The sequence below is a fragment of the Phyllobates terribilis genome, unplaced genomic scaffold (assembly GCF_046119375.1).
Source record: "Phyllobates terribilis strain yellow unplaced genomic scaffold, ASM4611937v1 Scaffold_12__6_contigs__length_324123572, whole genome shotgun sequence".
Classification (NCBI taxonomy): domain Eukaryota; kingdom Metazoa; phylum Chordata; class Amphibia; order Anura; family Dendrobatidae; genus Phyllobates; species Phyllobates terribilis.
The window spans coordinates 257,258,996-257,283,806 of NW_027362772.1; positions in this window are offsets into that span (position 1 = coordinate 257,258,996).

Consider the following 24,811-nt stretch of genomic DNA (forward strand, 5'->3'; position numbering starts at 1 on the left):
GAAACACAACTCGTCGTGTTTGGAGGAGAAAAAATGCTGAGTTGCATCCAAAGAACATCATGCCTACTGTGAAGCATAGGCGTGACAACATCATGCTTTGGGGCTGTTTCTCTGCCAAGGGACCAGAACGACTGATCCGTGTACATGAAAGAATGAATGGGGCCATGTATCGTGAGATTTTGAGTCCAAACCTCCATCCATCAGCAAGAGCACTGAAGATGAAACGTGGCTGGGTCTTTCAGCATGACAATGATTCCAAGCTCACCGCCAGGGCAACGAAGGAGTGGCTTCGTAAGAAGCATTTCAAGGTCCTGGAGTGGCCTAGCCAGTCTCCTTATCGAAACCCTCTTGAAAACCTTTGGAGGGAGTTGAAAGTCCGTGTTGCCCTGTGACAGCCCCAAAACATCACTGCTCTAGAGGAGATCTGCATGGAGGAATGGGCCAACATACCAGCAACAGTGTGTGCCAACCTTATGAAGACTTACAGAAAACGTTTGACCTCTGTCATTGCCAACAAAGGATATATAACAAAGTATTCAGATGAACTTTTGTAATTGACCAAATATTTATTTTCCACCAAAATTGAAAAAAAAATCTTTTCAAATCAGACAATGTGATTTTCAGGATTTGTTTTTTCATTTTGTCTCTCATAGTTGAGGTCTACCTATGATGTCAATTACAGACCTCTCTCATCTTTTTAAGTGGGAGAACTTGCACAATAGGTGGCTGACTAAATACTTTTTCCCCCACTGTATGGACAATTTGAATGACTAAAACGGACTATAATGTGTAAATGATCATTTACCGGATGACATCTCGATCAATGGTTGTTCAACCATCAACCTATTTCCCTCTACTATATAGACATGGACTCCTCCACTTTGAACTCCCCAGCTGAGAATAAGCAGAAGCAGAAGTTTAGCCTCACCATAGCTACAACCTGAGGCTTGCCCTCATAAAACACTCCAATTCTTGGTTTACTGTACATGTGTCTGATCCACTTTAATGGGAACTGGCCCGAAGACCTCGTTTTCTACTCTTCCACCATAAATGCATTCTTTCCCATGCTTTGAACTTCACAGCTATCATTAATTGGATCTCATCCGTTTGCGAAGCTCAGATTAAGACAATGCCTGAAACCTGTACATGGAATATATGTATGGAAATGCAGACTAGGCAGAAAAAAAATGGGTCACTGAAGATACATGGCAATTAAATAATACTACGTCCCACGACACAACAGAGTCTGACATTGTTCCAGATATAATTAACAGTGACAGTCACACACATGTTCATGTGAAACAGAACAGAAAGTCTGAGTTTAGTAATAGGATAAGGTAAACCTTTCCAGAAGTGCCGGCCCCAAGATCTGCCAGATTCTTAATGAGACCAAGAGGATAGTTAACAGATGTGTGGAAGGTGATCACAGGCAAAGGAGAGAAGCTGATGAGAAAAAGCGAGAGGTGACTTCACTGACTTGGTTTTGTTACAAACGGCAATGCACCTTATTATGGTCGACCGTCGTAACAGGAAAGATTACAATCAGCCGTGTCTCGCGGTGGAAAAGCACTTACTCAGCATTGGCTAGATCCACAGTCTGTTTCATCAATGGGATGGAATAAATTGGAAAAACACTTTGGCACTGGATTGACTATCTATGTTCTCAGTCTACATCACCCTTCAGTCTCTGGAACAGGAGTTTTTGGAAATTACTAGAAATGATTTGAATATGCCAAATTATCAGGAAAGTTTGATTCTCATTAAAGTTATTCAATGCAAATTGATTGTTTCTTAACATGCTCTGTGGGTCTCTCTTGACCACAAAGCATAATAAGCAGAGGATGTAAAAAAAAAAAGAAAATTTATGAATGCACACCTGTCCTTCCACCCCCAAAGTCGCTGTCCAATCCTCCACATCTCACTTTATCACCATTCCCCATCACACACATCTTCTTTTGTTTGCTTCACACTACGGCAAGGTTTCGGGCAAAGTGTAGTCCTCTGACATCATTACATATGCACTTCATGATGTCCTGATGTTAAGACGTGCATTGCCAGAGACCTATTCAACTCCTTGAAGGATGTACGTCGTGATGTCACAACATGCTCCATGATGGCACAGTGCGCATTGACGTCAGAGGCCCACTCGGCAATGGAAATCTCACTCTAAAGTGAAGCAGTCCTTTCAGGATGTGCGCAACAGTCGAAGGCAAAAAGAGAGGCACGGAGGACCGGGTGGTGAGCTGCAAAGGCATATATAACACTATATTATTATTATTATTTTTATTTTAACTTTTGCTGACCCTCTACAGTTTTGCAAAAAGGCCATTTTGCTGAATTTGCGCTGAGTGAATTGCAAAATGAAAAAGTATTCTAAAGAATGTGTATCTTTAATATTTTAAATATGATGAATATAGAGCATATTCAAAGACTACGACCACAGATCTATTATTACTCCAATTCATCTAATAAATAAAGTAACTTTGCACATAGGCTTCATTAAAAATATTCTAATATTCTGGGGCTGATTCATCATTGCTTTTATTTTTTTGTTTACTTCTGTGTATTTTGCTCCTGTTTTTTTGTTTGTGCCATACTCATCTTTTCATTTGGGCCTTTTTTCGTCATTGTATCCGATGTTTAGGCTTTCCTGATACTTTTGCCTGATACATTTTCAAAAGTTTCCCCATCCTGGTGTAATTTTATGTACGGACAGAAATTGTTTGCGACATTTTGCGAAACGTGTTGTAGGGATTCGCTCAGGTAGGCGTTAGGCAGCGTTCACACAGGTACTTTATGCAGTTTCTTTGTCCAAATAGACAGATTTATTAAAGTTCATAAATCTTTTCCAGCAAAACAGATAAATGGCTGTTCAGCATAAGGCAAAACAAAATAGTCCATAGAGTTGTACAGGGCTCACTTCTTCACAATATCGTCCAGATTCTCACCGCACAGTCTGACCAGAAATAGGAGATCTCTCCAGCTCCCACAGAGACCAGAACTCAGAGATGTCTCCACCTCTACACACAGACAGTTATGAGCACATCAGCTTCCCTTTTAACCCAGTTGCACCTCATAGATTGGAGGATGGGAATGATGGGTCCCGCCCCTCACTTATAAGTCATTCCTGACACCTTAACCCTTTACTGCTCCACCAAGTAAAACCTCTCAGCACTCTATCAGTGCTGGAGCTTTTTTTCAGATGTCACATCACAGAGGCCAGGTACCTTAGTGACACATCAACTCCAATAAGGACTTATCAAGCTGCCATCTTACATACCCCCCCCTTCTGCCCCAAACCGAGGGCTGGGCACAATCTTCCAACATACAGTAGTCCCTTGAGAGGGCATCCACATTCTGGTCTGTGAACTTTGTAGTGACCCTCATCAACCCTTTCCACTACCTCACAGGGTCCTTGCAACTTGGCAAGATATTTACATGCTAATGTGGGTGCCGACACCCGTACCCGATCCCCAGGTTTAAACTGTTTCACCTGAGCCAACCGACTATTCCACCTGGATCGTGCTTCCTGTGCCCTGAGGAGGCATTTTTTTAATTGGTCCCTCACTTTGGTACCTGGACCCTTTTGCCTAGCAAAATTATTGAAACTGGGTTATGGTTCTGGGGAAACGTTTCACACCCCCACACTTCCTTGAGTATTCTTTTGACCCAAGTCCATGAGTTGGGTGGTTCCAAAGTTTCCCCTTGAGACCTACAGCTCCTATGCTTAAGGTCATGGCCAAAAGTGTTGGCACCCTTGAAATTGTTCCAGAAAGTGAAGTGTTTCTTCCAGAAAACTATTGCAATTGCACATGTTTTGTTATACACATTTATTTCCTTTGTGTGTATTGGAACAACACAAAAAAACTGAGAAAAAAAGGCAAATGGCATAACTGTAAATATTTGCAAAACATAGAAGACAGTTATAAAGGAATTGGACTCCGGAAGATACTACACGAGGTTTGTTTGTCGTCTTTAAGCATGGAGAAATACAGATCTGTGTGTGAGCTGTATAGAAAATAAAAACAATTATTGATTTTAGATAAAAAAAACGTAAAAAATGGTTGCAAAGTTGGACCACTAAAGAGAACTGTGCAAATACCGTACTTTTCCATGGTTGAACATGCTACACATGTGCTATTTCTGAAGGATGTTATTCATCCAGGTCATAGTAAATAGTCATCAAATCCAACACATAATTCTATTGCGTTGATCCAGAACAAGGAAAAAAATATTAAATGGCAAAAGTCAATTGCCTGATATGAATGGGAATCTGTCAGCGGGTTTTTCTATGTAAGCTGAAAGAAGCATGATGTAGAGGCAGATTCCCTGATTCCAGCAATGTGTCACTTATTGGGCTGATTGTTGTAGTTTCAATAAAATCAGTGTTTTATCAGCAGGATATTATCACTACAGGACTTGGTATCTCGTGCCTCCTAGTCCAACCAAGCCCCAACTACTGATTAGCAGCTTTCTGTCAATATACAGTGTGCACAGGAAGCAGCCAATCAGTGGGGTGGGGGCGGGATATACACAGCTCAGCATTCCCAGCTCTGCTAGATCTGCAGCAGAGAAAACGGTGATTCTATCACAACTTCTGCACGCAGTAAACTAAGTGAATACACAGCTGGAATCAGGGTCTCACCCCCTACACCATGCTGCTGACAGATTACATAGCAACACTTGCTGACGGATTATTTTTAAGTTGTTTTTTCCCCTAAAAAGTTTGGAAACTTAAAGCACTTCAAGTCATAATTTTTATTTCATCTGTAATGACAGCAGTCTATGACGTCAGCTACAATATAAGGGAACGAGAAAACATTATTGTAGCCTGAAATTGATCCTCCTTGAGTAAATACACATATTGTAACCATGTAACGTAATTCTAGGTAGTAATTTTCTAGACATACAGTAGATTCTGCTTTATAAGTAATCCATAAAGGTTGCAGAAACCCAAATTCCACAATCAGTTTTTCCCTCTAAGGTAAGAAGAGGTGAGGTCAGTTTGCTCCAACAATTATGATGGGGTCTAATCTTCATCATTATGGTAATAGTCAAGTATTTTTTTTTCTTCTTGTTAGGAACGGTCAGAAGAAATCCTGATCTTTACTCAACTGGGAATTACAACATGAGAAACCTTCCAGAAGTGTATGAGGTGATTTGTACAGATTGGTAAGGTTGAAAAAGGTTGAGTTAAGCCGGCACATTAATGTCTTGAAGGGATGTAGGAACTTGCCAAGCATGAGCGAGGAGCAGGAGATAGGAGAGATTGCACTCATGATCCCTCATCCTAACTAGCTCTATAGGTTTAATTGCTTCATCAGTGAAGAAGTGAAGCATTCAATCCACACAAGCCCTTACATATATCAAAGAAATGTACATGTCTCTGCTACATTATTCACAGCACACAGAGCATACAACAGATGGTGAAAGTATCGTAGCTGAACTTCAACAATGGAAAGACACTGTCAGTTCCCCAATCATGAAGAGATCCTACCTTACCTGAGGACTAATCATCATCAATTGGCTTCATGCAAAGTCATCATCTTCAGTGATTATGGAAGATGTTTTGTGAAATATCTCAGGAAATTCTCTCATATTCCTGTGGAATGATTTGCTTCAGAGAATGGTAACAGCGGGACTAATCCAACTTCTAGAGAACCAGTCATACCCTCGGAAGAGCTACTACTGTGACAATGCAAGAAGTATGAGATGATAAGATAGCTGCACGTGCCAACCAGGAATATGGGACTTATAGACTTCTTAGGACTAATCTATCCATTGATTCATCCATCCATCAACCAACACTGAAAAGACAATGAATCAGCACCAGATTCCTCCATTTTTGGTGCCAGGCCTGTAAGACAAATATCCAAGTATAAACCAGGAATATGGGATTTATGGACTTCTTATGACCAATCTATCCATCTAGTCATCCATTGATCTACATGGAAAAGTCAATAAAGAAGCACCAGATTCCTCCATTTTTGGTACCAGGCCTCTAAGACATATATCCAAGTTAGGTCTTCAAATATATTAAAGAGAAACAGAAGGGAGGCAGAATGTCCCAAACATTATTTTGTGCAAACAGTGGACTTTTCATTGGACTATGTGGGGATGATTCTGTTATGGGACCAAAGTGTCACCATGTGGGCCAATAAAAAGTCCACTTTTTACTCAAATGTTTTTTGGGAAGTGCTGGCTTTTCTCAGTTTCTGTTTAATATCTATCTGGACATGAGTGTGTAGCGGTCTTCTGACTTTTTTCTGAACGATGATGTCGAGGAAAAATGGATTGGTCTTGTTGAATCACAACAACACCCAATCATTTTGTTCTCTTGGGAGATGAGCTATTACCAGAAGAGTCTGGCATAAGCCTACTTCATTGAAAACACACAAGATCGATCTGCCGAGTGTCCATGTGTCTGGGTGATTGGAAGCAAGAGTTGTTGACTAAACAAGCTTTCAGTCGACAACAATCTAAAATGTGCATAATAGAAAAAGAAATAAGCTGCACTCACCATTCCTTGTAAAACTTGTATTCTTTATTGCATCATTTCAATAAAAAGTGTGGCAAGTAGGGAGAGCGGGGAGAGAGGGCAGACAACGGCCGTTTCGCGCTTTGAATTATCGCTTCTGCTTTGGCTCCCACTCCTGAGAAAAAATACTGACTGGATACTGACCAAATACCGATAGTGGGACCGTGGCCTAACACGGAGACCACAGCAGATGAATGACAGGTTTAGCAATGCCAGGTAGGCTAAGGTTAACACCTAGCTCTGCAGGCTTTGATTAGTACACCTGGCTAGCTCTGCATATAAACAGGCTAGGTGTTCATCTGAGTCAGTCAGCTCAGGGAAGCTGACCAGACTGGACGTGTCTTAGAGCTGAAGAGAGGAGAGAATCCCTCTCTGAGAAGAGTCTGCACAGGCCTTGTGCAGAGTACCGCAAGTATCAGAGGTAGCTATGGACAATAGCTGTTTTGCTTGACTGAGGTGGGACTACTTCAACCATCTATGAGTAGCCAGGATCTGTTCTGTTTAGTTTGCGCCTGGACAAGGCTAGGGACTGATTTTTATGAGTTTGTTTTGGTGCTGTTCAATCTGTGGAAAGCAATAAAAACTGCATGTGTTTGGGCCAAAACTGAAATGCGTGTGTGAACGCTACCTAAGGCCTAATGCCTACCAGAGAGAGTGAATCCCTACACAGGTCTCTCCCTAGGTACACCCAATGGAGAGACTTGTCAGTTATCTGCAGCAACGCTAGGAGAAGCTGGCCAGGGGCGGCGCTGGACTAGTCTCATCTCTGGCTATGGACCTTGTCTTGATTTTCAAACTATATTTTCTCTGAAATGCTGGAGTGTTCCAGATATACCTGGCTGCAATTGTGCAGCCCAGCTGCTATACACACTGCCTGTGGTTTGGCCTGACAGGCTCCTTTTAAGAGGAAAATGCCTCTTAATAAATTTTGTGCATTTTCAGAGCTCCCATTATCAAGACTGGTCTATGCATTTATACTATGTATAAACTAGGTGATTTTCTTAGCCTCACTGTGTATAACATGGGTCCATTGAATTTGATAGACACTGCACTCCACACCACAAGCATATAGAAAATGGCCATGATAGTGAGCCCTAACCCTATTTAAAACATATTTGGTAAGCACACTCTGTATCCTACATGTTGCATGTATACCAACTTATACTCCAGTTCATTATTTTTGGTATGTTGGCATAACAATAACTAGGTGGTTATCACTGTTACCCTGGGGTCAAATTGTACCAAGGACTACATCCTGACAAGAAGAGACAATTTACGGTTTGGGGCTACGCTACTGAAATAGAGATCCGAGATCCACGACGCATTTCAACACCGGACTGGTGTCTTTATCAAGTGTAAAAGCCAACTAGTACAATTACAGGTACAGTTAGTTTTTCACTGATAAAGTTGTTAGTCCGGCATCGAAATGCATTGTGGAATAAAAAACGTTTACTATATCTCTGGATCAAGGATCTTTTTTTAGGTATCGCAGCTCAAAACCGTGTATTGTCTCTTTTTTTCAAGCCCCTCTAGTGGAGTTCATTCACAAACCACTTGGCAGGAGCAACCGGTATTGAGCTTTTACAGCAGTTGTACCTAAACAATTCACTAAGGTGAGCGTATTACTTGGATCTATTGCATTTTTTATAAAGCTATCACACTATGGTTTGGTGCACTCTGTTTCCCTACAGCTTTCACCAAGGAATTGCGTTCCTCCAATTTTTCCCAACACTCTCTAAAAACACACTTATTGTTTTTTTGGCCTTGATATGTGTTTTCGGACAGGAAAACAAGAATATGTAGGTGTAAAGATGATGAATGATGACAATCTCTGTACTGTTCTCCGGAATAAGCTAAGACTATATAAATTACATGAATAAATATAATAATATTAAAGGGGTATTCACATCTAAAAGATCCTATCCCAATATGTAGTAGGTGTTATAATAATTATATTAGCAAATACCTCCAATTAGAAATGTAATATAGTTGTTCTAATAAGCTATGTTGCTTACCCCGTGTGCAGGGCATTGCAGTAGCTTAGGTATCCATAGTTATGATTACTAACAACTTACTAACTATATGAGTGGTCATAATAACCATGGATACCTAAGCTACTACAATGCCCTGCACATGAGGTAAGTGACATAGCTAATCAGAAGAACTATACTACATTTCTACTTGATATTTACTAATATTATTATTATTATACTATATTATTACACTATATTTCTAATTGGAGGTATTTGCTAATATTATTACACCTACTATATATTAGGATAGAATCTTGTAGATGGGAATACCTTTTTAAAGGGGCTTTTCTGGATTGGCAAAAATCAGGCTAGAAGACATTAAATAACATAAAAAACATTGATTAGTCACTTACTAAATCCTCCTCCGTTTTAGTTCCACCACTCCGGTGCTTCTCTTCAATCTCTGTATACTTCCATACATTGGTTACGAGGTATCTACTCAAGTGACCACTGTGCCCAATCACTGGCCTTAGTGGTCTTACGGCATATACCGCTAAGACCAGTGATTGGTTGACTTATGACCTCTGCAGGAAGTAAACAAAGACCGGCAGGGAGTACCGGAGTAGCGCCGCTGGAGCCATGTGGAATTTATTAAGTAAGTAATGGATCTTTTGTGTTTTTGTCTTTGACACCTCTTTAGTCTAATTTTGCAGATCCCAAAAACCCACCCTAGCTATATTAAATCATATAAGAGTTAATGACTGCATTTCTGTTCTTAAAACATTCGAGCGCACTGATGCCCATAAATTGACCTGTTGTGAAAGGTGCTGGAAAAGCGATGTTGTATTCTACCTAACTACCTTAATGACCCTCTCTCTTCTAAAAAGCTGAATGATCTCAGGCCTTAGTAGCACAGGAACACGCAGGAAATGAGCTCATAATGCCAACCAGTAAATGTCATGTGTTTTATTTTAACGTTTGTAACAGTCCATAAAACTTGCCTGGTCCCAGAATCCAAGTTACACCCCCCTCATCCTCCGCTGTCCATTAAGGCATAAGCGTATTATTGTATTATAGTTTATACTATTTGTTCTTTTAGTCTGCAATATTCGCCTTATTCCTCAACTTTTTCTTTTTTTTTTTCCGCATTGGTTTTATTGGGAGTAAACTCCGTCACCCATTCTTGAGCAAAGTTTAAAGTCTTTGAGGCATAAAGATTTCATTCTTGGAAGAGTTGAAAGTTGAGTTTAAGGTGAATTGTTAATGTCTGAGATAAGAGAGAGAAGAGTTGCGCTGATAATTTTTTTTTATGATGGTATATGTCCAATTTCTCGGAAGCTCCTGTTTATGGCCTGAAAATCTATTCTCTCTGATGTTTTTTAAACCAATGGTATTTTTATGCATCTAGACCACAATTAAAGGCTTTTTCAACTTATTTTATTACATTTCACATAGCTGAACAATGCTAACAATGAGTATTTTATATTTACTTACTTTTTGAAAGTGGGTTTATCCTCCTTTCTTTGGACCTGATCATGGTCACATTGTGCCAGGACTTCTGGAAAGTGAGGCAAAATTAATTCCACGTGTTTGCTATTGACACAAGGGTCAGAATGGCAACCCTTGGGTCTCTAAGTGAATAAGGATTGTAACGCGATTGAGACACATACGGGAATGAAGCTTAAACTGCAGATGAGCTTAATATAAGGGCACAGAGAGGGGTGAGAAAATTCTATAATTGAATGAAGAGACCCAACTCAGGGCTAGTCATACCAATGGTGCAGCTGGGTCAGCTGCACAGGGGCCCAGATGTGGAGGGGGCCCATGCAGAAGTGCATTTTAATGAGCGCAATCTGACCTATAATACAAGGCCTGAGGCTTCCTGGGGCCCATGCCCAGATTGCCCTCATTATAATCTATATTGGCATCAGCAGTGCACCAGGTCTTTCCTGCAAATCTGCTGTCTACAATAAAAGCTGGCTGCAAAGTGCAGGAAGTAATAATAATAATAAATAATAATAATAATAATTTTATTTCTATATCGCCAACATATTCCGCCGCTCTTTACATTTTAGAAGGACTTGTACAGACAATAAAAGACATTACAGAATAACAACAATCACATAAGTCAACAGATACCAAGAGGAGTGAGGACCCTGCACCCAAGCTTACAATCTATGAGGAAAGGTGGATGGTAACAATTGCTTGTATTGTACAGTCCAGCCATCAATATAATAAATAGGGTGTTCATGTAATGCTGCGTGAACCGGTCACCAGCCAGTATGTGTACGGACACAGAGGGCTATTAAGTGCATGGGGGGTGTTTGAACAGATGATACGAGGGTCCTGGTTTCAAAGAAAATTTTGTATGGGCAAAACAGGAATAGTTAGTTAAGTATGTTGAGGCGATAGGCCAGTCTAAAGAAATGATTTTTTTAAGGCACGCTTAAAACTGTGGGTATTGGGGATTAACCGAAATGTCTTGGGTAAAGCATTTTAAAGAATTAGCTCAGCTTGCGAGAAGTCTTGGAGAAGGGAATGGGAGGTTCGGATTATTGAGGATGTTAATCTTGGAGAGGGGAGAGTTTAGTAAAATTGAGACCGATTAGTAGAGAGTTGCAGTAGTCCAGACGAGAATGAATTAGAGCAACAGTTTGAGTTTTTGCAGAGTCAAAGGTAAGAAAAGGTCAAATTCAAGAAATGTTTTTGAGGTGTAGATGACATGAGTGGGCGAGTCATCGGATGTGGGGAGTGAAGGAAAGATCTGAATCAAGTATGACCCCAAGACAGCGGGCATGTTGCTGGGGAGTAATGTTAGAACCACACATGGAAGTAATCCTCAGCAGAGGACAATACAGGGTCTTATAATGAATTGGGGTGATGCGAGAGGACAATACAGGCTCTTATACTGATTTGGGAATGAGAGAGGACAATACAGGGTCTTATAATGAATTGGGGGAAGAGAGGACAATACAGGGTCTTATAATGCATTGAAGGATGAGAGGGGACAATGCAGGGTCTTATAATGCATTGGATGGTGAGAGGGGACAATGCAGTGAGTTAGAATGAATTGGGGGTGGGGTGAGAGAGGACAAAACCGTCTTGTTACACGCACGCCGCCTAAGTTCAGATAGAGGCGAGACCTGTTACATGAATTTGTTGGAATCCTGGGGGAACTGTTACTCAGGGCGACCAAAGGCTGCAGCTACTCTCAGGCACACAATAGATTCAGTTGCTGACAAGACACATCTGACAAGAGTCTTCATAAACGGTAGAACAGTAACATTTAATGAGGCACGGCCAGTGAAATGTCTCTTTGAGCAACAGGATCCAGTAATAACACTCCAGTCTCCTTTTCAGCACAGCAGTACACAGTCTATTATCCGGTAGCACAGTACAGCACAGTTTTGATGCATAAACAACCACAGGCTTTTCCTTCACAATAACTCAATAGTACACAGCATTCTTTATCCTGCATGGAGATGGAGGGGGGAAAAGGGTGTGATGATGAAGATGATCTCTATGACAGGCTCCCTTCCAGTCCTTATCTTCCTGTCTGATTATACTCCACACTGTTAGCTCAGGGAGTCTAACTGACCTTAATATAGTTTCCCTGCTGACCTGAATTCTGTTCCCTTGCCTACTGTGAGATACAGATCATAAGCCACCTTTCTCTTCGGCTCCAGCCAGACAGTAAACAACTTCCCCACAATCCCCCTGGGGCTCTGCTAAAACGCTCCCCTTCTCCTGTGACTGTGTTAACCCCTCTAGTTGCTGGAAGCTTCTGGAGCACAACACTTTCTGTCTCATGTGCTTGTGTTACTTCGAATAGTTGCTGAATGCTTTTAAAGCAACAGCACTACTTATGTATGTCAGACTCTTTCCTCCTTTTTGAATGTCGTCCTCGAGCATGAAAACAAGTCTTTCCACCAGGCAACATCTTCCATACTGCCTCTCGGTGGTGAATACCATTCAAATGGGCTTACCTGGTCCACAGGCAGAGATACCTGTTTACAGGCGACATTCCTTGGCACTTCACTCGGTTCACCAAGTGTCTCATACGTCAGCATCCCGGGCCTCCTCACTTCTCGAGTCGACATCCTCCTGGTGGGTTGTTCCTCAGAGACCACGGGTTCTTTGATCACAGAAGTTTCTTCCGCCGCACTCATTTCCCTTGCGTCCTCAGATGCTCTTGGAGCTGCCTCTGTAAGTTCCTGCACTTCTCCTGAGTCGCTTGTGACTCGCCCCCTGGGCCGCGGGGCACTCGAGATCGGGTCTCTGTACGATGCTGGGGGTAGTAGTGGTGGCAGCCCGGTCCCGTGGCTCAGGGTGGTCAGACCAAATGGCGGTCTATCAATCAGCGCTTTAAATGTCCGACTACGCTACCCGTGGATTGCAGTCAGGGATAACCGCCGCTGCAGGGCAGGCCACTGGGGCTGATGTTGGTGTGCAGCACAAAGGTAGAATAACTCCCCATGGGAGGAGTGTAGCCCCAGGGTAGTGTAGGTGGATGTTGGAGGTGATAGTTCCGTCCGCGACGGTCAGAATGCAGAGTCCGCTTAAACAGTTCAGGGTCTTTATTATAACAGATGGTAATGACCCAACAACAGTACCGGCTAGAAGGAGGCCTGGATGTCTGAGACCACTCGGGAAGCCCCTCTGGTCAGGGTGAGGGTGTATGCCTACCATGCTCTCTAAGCTCTTTCTGACTATTTCCCCCTTTAGTGGTAAAATAGCCCACGTCCCTGAGCGTGCCGTGTATTCTCACCCGTATGGCTTGCAACTTGGGCTCCTTTTACCTCTGGCCTCTCTTGGCTTTGCTGGTCCCTTCTGTTGTGGTGGAGCCTCCGGGCGTTTTAGGCCAAAGGACATGAAATCCCTCGCGGATTGGTTCTCTGCTGCTGAACTTAGAGTCTTTACAGCCTCGGACCCCAGTGTCCGGTAGATTATTCTCCCTTTCTGCCAGGACAGGCTCTCGGCGCCGTACGCCCCTGGCTAGCAGTTCCTCCACTGCCTCACGACCTCCTCAGCTACAGCTGAACTGTCCCTCCTTCTCTGGAACTAGTCTCACTCCTGAGCTAGGTCGTCCAGTTCTCCCAAACCCTGCCCCCAGTTCCAGCTTTTATAGGGGCAGCCAGCTCCCCCTACTGACCTGGGACAGGAGGTGCTGTATGCTAATTGTCCCTAACCAGGGAACCTCCCTCCTGCTCTCAGACACAGCCTTTAATATTTGTGGCATCCAGGCCTGGGGTGACACATCCCCCCCTAGTAAAAGTTTAGTACTCCGGGACTAAGCCTTTTTGGCCAACAACAAAAAGGGTATTTATGCATGACCATGAAAACACTACAGGGAAGGAAATAGCAACCAACATCACATATTGAGTTCTTAGGGTCACAGTGTGGTCTGTGACCGGGTGTCCATATCACCAACACAAGGGGAGCCTTAACCAGGTGGGGGTCTGTCCTTGCCCCGAGTCCTTGACAGTCTTTATTCATTCCTTTGGTTAAGCTCCGAACATATTTTACAAGAAAGTCCCGGTTACTCAAAGTTCATAACCTGTTAGTCCATATAGTCAACTGAAAGAAACTGAAAAAACATAATTACTGGTCATGCAATTAACTGTTTAAACATTTGACAATCATTTACAAGGGTTATTTACAGTTCTTTATACACCCTATATTTTCCAGCGAGCGGGTATCTGCCCCCTAGTGCTCCGGGTTGACATACGTAGCCCACTGTCTGGTGGTGGTCTAACCTGGCTTTCCCCACTAGCATTTAGGGTACAGCTACTAGCTGGGTTTACAGGCAGTTCAGGCAGCTGTCTGCGGGTCCTTTGGCTTTCCGCAGGCATGGCAGGCTCACTGTCAGCAGAGGGTTGACTCTCCTGGGCTGCTGGCATGGGTTCTTCTGCCTCCGGGGCTGCTTGTTCTTCTGATTCTTCCTGCTCTCCTGTTGGTTCCTGCTGGGTTGGTTGAAGGAAGTGTAGAACGGGTACCACTATTGCGTCGTTTATCCGAGTCCAGGACTGGGGGAACTCTCCAAGAACTGTGCTGATCATTTCTTCCTTGTCCTCTGCGGGTTCAAGGTCATCTTGATCTTCTCCTGCACTCTGTAGTTGCTCGGGGCACCTTTTTAGGTGGTCTCTGGAGACGGTGCTGGTGGTTTCTCCTCCATCCTTGGTAATTACACATACCTTCGAGTTGTCGTGGTTGGACGGCAGTACTGTGTACGGGTCTCTCTCCCACCAGTCATCTAGCTTGTGAAGCTTTCTCTTCCGCTTCAGGACCAGCTTCCCAGGTTCCAGGGGACCAGCAGGAGCGTGTTGGTTGAAGAGCCTCTCTTGCTTTTCTCTTGCTTGAGCCAGGCTCCTCTCCATGCTCTCCTGTACCTTTTTGTACTGTAGCCGCCGTTCCGTATCCCAGTCCGCATCTGGGGAGGTGTCCTCGGGTGTCAGGACTCCCATCTCCAGGTCTATCGGCAGCTTACCTGGTCTTGCTCGCATCAGATAATCCGGGGTCCAATTTGTAGCATTCACGAGGATATGGTTGTATAAGTCTATCATGTCTGACAGCTTCTCCGGCCACAGGCTGCGTTCTTCCAGGGGCAACGTCTTGAGGAGATCAATGACGATATTATTCATTTTTTCACACAGCCGTTGGTTTGCGGGTGGTTAGGCATTGTCCGAATCTTCTTAGAGCCATAGAGGTTGCAGAACTCCTGGAAGATTTCCGCCTCGAACGCTGAACTTTGATCTGTCAAGACCTGTTCCGGATACCCGTGTGGACGGCAGAAGTGTTGTTGGAAGGCTCTGGCCGCTGTTTGGGCTGTCAAGTCTTTAACAGGAACCACCACCAGGAACCGGGAATAGTGATCCACTATTGTCAGGGCATAGACGTAGCCTGACCGGCTTGGAGCCAATTTTACATGGTCCAGAGCTACCAGCTCAAGAGGCTGCCTGGTGACGATAGGCCTCAAGGGTGTCTTCTGGCTGGTACGGTCTTTCCTTCTGAGGTTACATGGGCCGCAGTCTCTGCACCACTTCTCTATGGCCCCTCTCATACCGATCCAGAAGAACCGCTCTCTCAGTAGGAACTCCAGTTTCTTCCACCCAAAGTGTCCCGCTCTGTCATGGTAGGCCTCCAGGACCATTGCTGCATCTCGTCTTGGGACCACTACCTGCCAGGTCAGCTCGTGCGTCCGGTGGTTGACAAGCCTTCTGCACAGCTTACCTTCGTAGAGGAATAGCCTGCTTTTCTCCTTCCATAACTGCTTGGCTTCCTCTGGAGCATCCGGGCCAGGGCTAGCGTCTGCCTGGATTAACATGTCTTTCACCAGGCGAATTGCAGGGTCACTATCTTGCGTTTCAGCCCAGCCGTGGTGGGGTAAGGGGTTGAACATGACGGTGGTTAGGTCTTTGTCTCTTACCCGGTGAGAATACTGAGTGGCCCCATACTGGTGGAACGCAGGGAGCTCTACTTCCTCCTGCTCTTCTGAGTCTTCTTCTCCTTCGGGTAGGTGGGGCATTCTTGATAGGGCGTCTGCATTGGCCTTGGTTCTGCCTGCCCGGTATTTGATTGTGAAGTCATAATTTGATAGCCGGGCCATCCACTGCTGTTCCAGGGCACCAAGTCTTGCATTGTCCAGGTGTGTCAAAGGGTTGTTGTCCGTGTACACAGTGAACTTTGCGGAGGCCAGGTAATGTTTAAACCGTTCTGTGACTGCCCACACCACTGCCAAGAATTCTAGCCTGAAGGAGCTGTAATTCTCCGTGTTTCTTTCAGTGGGCCTCAGCTTCCGGCTGGCATACACTATCACTCGTTCCCTGCCCTTTTGGTTTTGGGACAATACGGCTCCTAGCCCCACATTACTGGCATCGGTGTGGAGGATAAAAGGCTGGCCATAATCAGGGTAGGCCAGAACTTCATCCCCCGTGAGGGCCATTTTCAGCTGGCGGAAGGAATCCTCTTCCAACTTGTCCCACTTGAAGGGTGGCTTGTGACTTCTGGATTTAGACTGACCTATCAGGAGGTCCTGCATTGGAGCTGCCATCTTAGTGAACCCGGGGATGAACCTTCGGTAGCAGCCAACCAGAGGAATTGCCTCACTTCTTTGATGTTAGAGGGGCTTGGCCAGCTCTTGATGGCTGTAACTTTGTCGAGGTCGGGGACTACTCCCTCAGCACTCACCACGTGCCCCAGGTACTGTAAATTTGGTTTCAACAGGTGACACTTTGAGGGTTTCACTTTCAGGCCATAGCCTGCCAGGGCTTCGAACACCTCTGCCAGGTGTTTTAGATGGTCCTCGTAGGTCTTCGAATATACAATCACGTCGTCCTAGTAAAGTAGGACCGTCTCAAAGTTTTGGTGCCCTAGGCAGCATTCCATCAGCCTCTGGAAGGTCCCAGGTGCGTTGCAGAGCCCGAAGGGCATACAGTTGAATTCACTTAATCCCATCGGGGTGGTGAAGGCGGTCTTCTCCTTGTCAGCCTCTGCCACAGGAACCTGCCAGTACCTGCTAGTAATGTCCAAAGTGGAGAAGAAATTAGCTGATTTTAGGGCTGCTAAAGACTCCTCTATTCTAGGTAACGGGTATGCGTCTTTGTGGGTGATTCGATTAACTTTTCTATAGTCTACGCACATTCTCATGGTACCGTCTTTCTTTTTCACCAGAACCAAAGGGGCTGCCCAGGAGCTACAGCTGTCCCTGATCACTCCCGCCTCTTTCATCTCACTTAGCATGCCCTTTGCGTTCTGATAGTGTGCGGGGGGTGCAGGTCTGTATCTTTCTTTTATTGGTGGGTGGCTCCCCGTGGGGATGTGGTGTTCTACCCCTTTCACTTGGCCAAAGTCTAACGGGTGCTTGCTAAAAACTCTTTCATATTCGCGCACCACCCGATAGACTCCTTGTTTTTGATGCAGGGGAGTGGAGTCAGCACCCACGTGGAGTTTCTGGCACCAGTCCTCCTTGGGTTTCTGGGAGCCATTACCCTCCGCCTGGGGAGATGGAGGCAAGGGTTCCATGGCCCTGACAGCATTGTGTTCAACAGTATACAATTTGGCTAGTGTAGCGTACCGGGGCAAGTGTACTTCCCTTTCCCCAATGTTTAAGATCCGGACGGGCACCCTTCCATGGCGGACATCAACCACCCCCTGGGCTGTCAAAATGGTGGGCCTGCTGTCTGAGTACACGGGTTCTACCATGGCTTGGTAGTCTCTCCCTCTTAACCCGATTGCAGTCCGACACCAGATCATCATTTCACTTTTGGGAAGCATGGCAATGGGGAACGGGTCGCTCATCCTCACGCTACCGATCTCACCACCAGACAGTTCTACCTGTTGCCGTCTCATCAGGGCTCTTATCTCTTTCTGGAGGACCCTCTGTTGGCTGGAGCTCGCATTCATCGCCACCTGCTGCAAAATTACAATTACTTCTGAAAGACAATTTTCAATCACGTTAGTACCCAAGGTTATTTTAGGGTGACTTTCTCGACGGTCAATGTCAACAATAATCACTCCCTGTGCCGGCAGTTCAACTTTACCAATCTTAATGGTCATCTCTCTGAACCCCACCTGTGGCACGGGTTGGCCATTGCTGGCGATGATGCTCAAGTCATCGTCTGGATAACGGGTTATATCAGTGTCACTCCAGTATTGCTTGAAAAGTACATAGGTGATGGTAGTCATTTGGGACCCGGTGTCCAGCAGTGCACTCAGGGGGATACTGTCCAGCACTACGGGTAAAACCGGGCGCCCCCCACGTACTTATCGCGCCAAATAGACGGGCCTGATGACCTTATGCCTGGGGGTTGGCCCTCTGCCCCAGGTCGGACCCGTTTAAAGTACAGTACCTGGCTATGTGTCCCGGCTGGCTGCAACGGCGGCAAATCGGCTGTCCATCCTCAGTGTAACGGTTGGTGGGCCTCCCTCTGAACGACGGGATCCTCCTCCATCGACGCCACAAGACATCCTCCGGACTGGAAGCCAGCTTGATTGGTCCTGACGGGTTCATCTGTAACGACTGTACGGTCCTGGTCAATGCAGCAACACTCTTTGTTAGTTCTTGGACCTGATGGTGCAGGTTTGCAGGCGGGGATGGGTTTAGGGCCTGCGCATCAGCCCCCACAAGGTCTGCGGGGTAGGGCGCTGCCCCCTGGTGGTAAGTGATGGCAGGGTGCCGGGAAGCTACAGCGCCACCCGGTGCGGGTTCTCGGAGCACCTGGATGGCCCTATCTTTGAACTGTGCAAAAGTCAAATCGGGGTTCTGTAGGGCCATGAGGCACAGATGGGTTCTGTGGGCGCTGGACAGCAGACCTTCTATGAACTGGTCAGTCAATAGTTTATCTGTATCCTGCACGCTGCCAGGATCAGCTTGCTTAATTGCCCCCAAGGCTTCCTGTAAATTTAGGGCATAATCTCTGATGCTGTCCTGTGTCCGCTGCTTACATCCGTTGAACCGCATTTTAATTTCAGCGGAGGTGCGGGTGTCAAAGGTACCCCGCAGCCAGGCCAAAATGTCCTTTACAGTCCTTCTCTCCTCAGCTGGCCATGATTTTACCTCCCGCTGGGCCGCACCGGTTAGCTGCCCTGTCGGTATGCTTACTTTCTGTTCTTCTGTCAGGGGATAAACTTTGACTAAGCTATACAGTCTTTCCTTAAAGTCGCTCAAAGTATGCGACTCGCCGGCATACTGGGGCAGCCAGGCCTCCCCGGGGATATAGGGCATGGAAAACGGCATCACAGCTGCAGCGGCTACGCTGGTGGTAGAGGGTCCCTCCGCGTCCGACATCTTCCTCCCCCCTAGTTAACCGTAGCCTACCTTCCGTTGATCCTCTTCCGTAGACCGCGGTTCCGCTAGCGCTGCTCTGGGCGAGGACCTTGCGTCGCGTCCTGGTGACGTCAGCGTCGCTCTCTCTCCTTCCAGGACCTTGCGTAGCATCCGGACGTAGGGCGGGGCTTCAGGTCTCGCGCGGTTTTGGTGTCCACGCCCCTATTCTTCCCGTGCGGCGTCCCGAAGATGGCGCCTTTTGGCGGGAAACGGCCCCGAATGGCGGGAAACTTCACTCAGGTAAGTATAAAGTCTTTTCAGGCACGCAATACCTGTTTGTGGTGGGTTGGTCAGAATCCTGCCGACTACGCCAAAGCTGACTCACCCCCTGGGCAGCAGGGCACTCGAGACCGAGCCTCTGTATGATGCTGGAGGTAGTAGTGGTGGCAGCCCGGTCCCGTGGCTCAGGGTGGTCAGACCAAATGGCGGTCTATCAATCAGCGCTTTAAATGTCCGACTACGCCACCCGTGGATTGCGGTCAGGTATAACTGCCGCTGCAGGGCAGGCCACTGGGGCTGGTGTTGGTGTGCAGCACAGAGGTAGAATAACTCCCCACGGGAGGAGTGTAGCCCCAGGGTAGTGTAGGTGGATGTTGGAGGTGATAGTTCCGTCCGCGACGGTCAGAATGCAGAGTCCGCTTAAACAGTTCAGGGTCTTTATTATAACAGATGGTAATGACCCAACAACAGTACCGGCTAGAAGGGGGCCTGGATGTCTGAGAACACTCGGGAAGCCCCTCTGGTCAGGGTGAGGGTGTAGGCCTACCGTGCTCTCTAAGCTCTTTCTGACTATTTCCCCCTTTAGTGGTAAAATAGCCCACGTCCCTGAGCGTGCCGTGTATTCTCACCCGTATGGCTTGCAACTTGGGCTCCTTTTACCTCTGGCCTCTCTTGGCTTTGCTGGTCCCTTCTGTTGTGGCGGAGCCTCCGGGCTTTTTAGACCAAAGGACATGAAATCCCTCGCGGATTGGTTCTCTGCTGCTGGACTTAGAGTCTTTACAGCCTCGGATCCCAGTGTCCGGTAGATTATTCTCCCTTTCTGCCAGGACAGGCTCTCGGCGCCATACGTCCCTGGCTAGCAGTTCCTCCACTGCCTCACGACCTCCTCAGCTACAGCTGAACTGTCCCTCCTTCTCTGGGACTAGTCTCACTCCTGAGCTAGGTCATCCAGTTCTCCCTAACCCTGCCCCCAGTTCCAGCTTTTATAGGGGCACCCAGCTCCCCCTACTGGCCTGGGACAGGAGGTGCTGCATGCTAATTGTCCCTAACCAGGGAACCTCCCTCCTGCTCTCAGACACAGCCTTTATTATTTGTGGCATCCAGGCCTGGGGTGACACATTTGTTTCCGCACGGTCTGGTAATTCCGCTCCTCCTAAGTGTTGATCGGTCTCTTCAGGGGTCGATGTTCGATCATCAGACCTGAATTGGACTTCATCTGTACTCCTTGGTATGAACTCTGGAGCCTCAGATCTTAGTTCACTCTCCTGAGGATGGTACATCCCTCTCCTTTTCGGACCGAGAAGTACAACGGTGTGTTCTTCTACATGGGAACTTTCAAGGGCACTATTCACCTCTGGAGATTCAGTCTGTGGTGGTCCCGTAGTCAATCTCAGATGATGTCAGTCTACTTCTGGGAAGTCTAGTTGTGGTGGGAGATAATCACAAGGAAGTAGTAAACTCCGATGGACTATTCTGGTTTTCTTGTCTCCTGTTTCCAATCGGATTTCATACACTGGGCTGTCATTGGCTTTCCTCCTTACGACCACATACACCTTGTCTTCCGAGTAAGAGCGAAGTTTTCCTGAACCGCCTTTCTCACGTACGTTCTTGACTGGCAAACGGCTTCCCGGTGCCAATTCTGCTGCATATAATTTTCGATCATAGTACTCCTTACTCTTGCTATTTCCTTGCGTAACCACTTTGGACGCTATGTTGTATGCCTCTGCCATCCGTTCCTTCCATTTCCGAATGTACTCCGAATATGCTCTGTAAGTCTCTGACACCGCAGTATCGAACATGATATCGATTGGCAGTCTTGGTGATCGTCCATACAACAGGAAAAAGGGTGACTAACCCCTTGCATCGCTCTTTGTACAGTTATAGGCATGTACCACTTTTGACAGAGAACTCTTTTAGTCTTTCTTTTCATCAGCTGTTAAAGTGCGCAACATCAACAATAATGTCCGGTTAAATCGTTCCACTTGTCCATTACCCTCTGGGTGATAGGGCGTTGTGTGGGATCTCTGAATTCTACAGTACTTTCCTAGCTTGGCAAAGAGCTGGTTCTCAAATTTTCTTCCTTGGTCATAGTGTAACCTCGTAGGGAACCCAAACCTCAGAGCAAAATCATTGAAGATCTTTTCTGCCGCTGTTCGACCCAATTTATTGGTGGTGGCATATGCTTGGGCAAATCGAGTAAAATGGTCCATCACCACCAAGATGCATTCTTAACCACCCTTGCACATCTCGAGATGTAGAAAGTCTATTGAGACCATCTCAAACAGATACGTAGTTTGGATGTGGCCCATAGGTGCCCGGGTTGATGTGTTGGGATGTTTATCTTTCAGACACCCACACTCCCTGGTCACGTACCTCTCAATATCTCTCTGCATGTACAACCAGAAGAAACGTTCACGGATCAAATTTGTTGTCCTTTCCACTCCCAGGGGTCCCATGTTTTCATGGAGTTCTTTGAAGACCAACCTACGGAATACTCTGGGTAGTACCAACCGCTGGTTTTGTCCTCCTTTATGATACAGGATACCGTCTTCACTGAGGTAGAGCTTCGTCCATTATTTAATTAAAACAGATACTGCTGGTGACTCATTGTCTCTCTCCCGTTTACTTGGAAACCGATTTTGGTCCACATAAAGTAGTATTCTACAAATTATCTGATCTTCCCGTTGTGTCCTATGGATTTTCCCTTTTGGTAGTTGTTGAATAGACCGGGGGTGATCTTGTTCTCTCGCTTTTATGGTGGTTTCCACTGTCAACGGACACCACAATGGTGTGTCTTCCTCCTGATAAGCTTGTACTGCTTGGTTAGTGCTCTCAATTGCTTCCAGACTGACTTCCTCCGAGCATTCTTGCATGAACTCCTCAGGCTCTAGTGGCATTCTTGACAATCCGTCAGTATCCGCATTGCATTTTCCTGGCCTGTACTTGATGCTGAAATTGAAGTCAGCTAGTTCAGCAACCCATCTCTGACCTGTTGCATTCAGTTTGGCTGTAGTAAGGACATAGGTCAAAGGGTTGCTGTCAGTGTATACCTCAAATTCTTTGCTGTAGTAGAGATATTCTCTTAATCGTTCACAGATAGCCCATTTCAATGCCAGGAACTCAAATTTTCCGGAATGTAGATGGTAATTCTTCTCGGCATTTGTCAACGTTCTAGAATCGTAACCGATGACTCTCATTTTTCCATCTTGATGCTGATACAGGGCAGCTCCCAGTCCAACTTGAGAAGCGTCACGATGAAGAACAAATGGTAAATTGAAATCAGGATTTCTCAAGATGGGTGGTTTTGCCAGGTAGTCTAGTTCTCCCAATACCTCCTGGTGGTCTGCTGTCCAGAGAATGGGCGGTTGGGACGAAACGGCGTTGTTTCTTTTAAGCCCGGTCCTACCCGTGTTTTTCTATCTTTGCCGTGGGTGTTGTTGTCTCTGTCGTCGTCCCCAAGAGGAGTTATAGTGGGGAGGCAATCCTGGAGAAGTTCCGAACATAAGTACGATAGTAGGAGAGGAATCCCAATATCTGCCTCAACTCCCCGACGGTAGAGGGCCGCTTATCTTTTAAGGCCGGTACCGGAGAGATTTCTGCTGGGTCCATGGTATATCCTTCTCCGGACACAATTTTCCCTAGAAATCAGACTTGTCTTTTGAACAGTTCACACTTCTTTGGGGTCAACCTAACTCCATGTTGTTGACTGATTGTAATATGGTCCTCACGTGTTCAACATGCTCCCGGAAGGTCTTGCTGTGTAACATATTGTCATCCGAGTACGGCTGGCAGATATCATCCCTCAATCCTTCTAAACATGTCTCCATGCTCCTCTGGAATACTGCTGGAGCTGAACTGAGCCCAAACGGTATGCGGATCCACTCATATAATCCCCACGGTGTGATGAATGCTGTCAAGGGTCTACTAGACTCTTCGACAAACCCTTGGTGGTATGCCTTACCCTGATTGAGGACAGAGAACCAGGTGATTCCTGATAGGCTATCCAGCATATCTTGGATCTTTGGTATCGGGTGTCGATCAGGTACTAACTTTCAGTTTAGTTACTGGTAATCACAGAGTCTCAACGTACCGTCCTTCTTCCTAACACAGACAATAGGAAAGGAATAAGACGACTTCGACTTTTGGACCCAACTTCTGGTTACTGGGGTCGTGTCTTTCAAATTGATTTTCAAATGCAACAACGAGATACAGCCTATATCAGTCATCTTTGGAGAACGCATGACACTCTTTTCTCAGCATCTGTTTTGATACTGCTAGATCTTCAGCACACAAGTGTTCCAGGGGTACTGGGGGATCCCAGGACCCCGAGGTGGGTTGCGCAATTTCCTCCCCTGGGCAACTCCGGTTCCTTGGTGGGGAGACTGAATTCACTGTAGACCCCGGGGCTGGTCTCACACTGGCTGGATATACCGTTTTAACGGTTTTGATGTGACCTAACACAGACTTTGGATCCAGTCTAATTTCGTGTTTTGTAGTACTCATCACCGGTACTATTGACGCGCCCCCTGAGGTGCCCCATATTGGTTTTATCAGAACCTACAACAAATAAGTACCTCAGAACAAAAACCCGTTGGAGGTGGCCGAAGACGAGGTCCAGCACCTGCATCATCTAAGTCCTGCAGCCACCCCAGGGCCTCCGTTGAGGGTTTGGGACGGGTCCCTCATGTTCGTCTGTTACCAGTTGCAAGTTGCACTTTAAAGAAAATGGACACCTGGTCACGAATTGAACTGTGACCAGTTAAGAAAAGACTACTTGAAAATGTTTTATATGAAAAAAGAAAGTTTTATATTTGAGAATAGGTTTAATAATATTTCTATGGTGTAAACGATAGCATTGAAAGAAATACGGCTCCCATAAAGGGAAGAAGTTTTATGTTAATAATCTTGTATGCGGACGTGTCCTAAAAATTTTGCATGTTTTTTAAAAAATTGTCTTTTGCTCTGTTCCAGCCCGCGGACGTGCTGTGTTTTACCAGGGGGGTGTGTGGCGCCCCTGAGGGTTCGGTCGCCACAGAGGTACTGCATCTCATCTAGAGGTGTGGTGTCTCACTCTCAGGTAAGGAAGGAGTATGGCTCAGGACCCTAACACTACATCCACTACACCACATTTCCGGGCGACAGGGCGAGATTGCTCCTATGGGAGAGCACAGTCCCTCATCCCTGGCTGGAGTGGGGAGGAACCACTTAGAGAGGGGGAACTAAGTAGTGGATGGGTGTAGGACATAGATCCTGGGA